The sequence below is a fragment of the Seriola lalandi genome, unplaced genomic scaffold (genome assembly GCF_002814215.2).
Source record: "Seriola lalandi dorsalis isolate HSWRI2012SDOR001 ecotype SW California unplaced genomic scaffold, Sedor1 jcf7180002054736, whole genome shotgun sequence".
NCBI classification, from domain to species: Eukaryota; Metazoa; Chordata; class Actinopteri; order Carangiformes; family Carangidae; genus Seriola; species Seriola lalandi.
The window spans coordinates 2,487,009-2,488,001 of NW_019525289.1; positions in this window are offsets into that span (position 1 = coordinate 2,487,009).

The window sequence follows — 993 nt, forward strand, 5'->3', positions numbered from 1 at the left end:
GATTATGTTGTAGTCCAATGGCCTGGTGCCATTTTGGGATTTAGTGATGGTGGTGGTGAAGGGTTTGTCAAAGTCTTGTTTAGGGCCTCAGAAAGTCTTGCGTCAGCCCTGCTGGTAGCACTTTTTCCTCTCCCCAACCAGACTGTAACATCTTGAGATCAGTCCAGGATCCAAGGCCTGCCCACACAACCCCAAGAGGATGACAGGGAGAGTGAAACAAGCCCCCAGTTACACTCCAGTATAACATACGCCTGATGATTGTGAGAACCAGAGGAGGGCGAGGAAAGAGGACAGAGGGGAGAGACTGAGAGGAGGGGGGGGGGTAAGGAGCTGGACCGAGGCGGAGAGAGCCTGAGAGAGTGTGTTTATTTAAGTTTTTCGTCTCCTGACTCAGACAGAGAGCAGACTACAGAGGATAATGAGAAACAGATCTGTGGTGGAGAGGAAGGAGGGAGGGGAGACGCAAGAGAAGGAGGGACGAGGAGGGGTTGGTGGGGAGAAGAGAGGAACGAGGAGTGGGGTAAGAAAGAAAAAAGAAAAGAAAGAAGAAGAAGCAAGGGGGAGGAGAGGGGAAGAGTGACAGCCAAAAAGGGGGGCTGTCGTGTTCGTCGCCACAGGAAATAGGCCCTCTTATGTGCAGTAACTGACAGTTAACATCACAGCCCTGGTGGCCGTGCAGCCGGCCTTCAATGGCAAGTTTTGGAGACAGTGAGCTGCTTGCCATGAGTCCTGCTCATGATTGGAATAATAATCATATTGTTAAGAGCTTAAATGTGTGAAACACTGTTAATGACACTGGGTTATGATGTGAAGACAAACCTAAATCTAGAGGGGAAACGCCGGGAAAAATTATGTTTGGATGATGCAAAATTAGATGTATAAATTGTAGAGATACTTTTGCAGGATACTGGTGTAAATGTTAAGTGAGTTTGACTAAAAGAGAAACCTCCTGAGTGAGTGAGTGAGCGAGGGAGGAAGGGGGGGGGGGCTGGA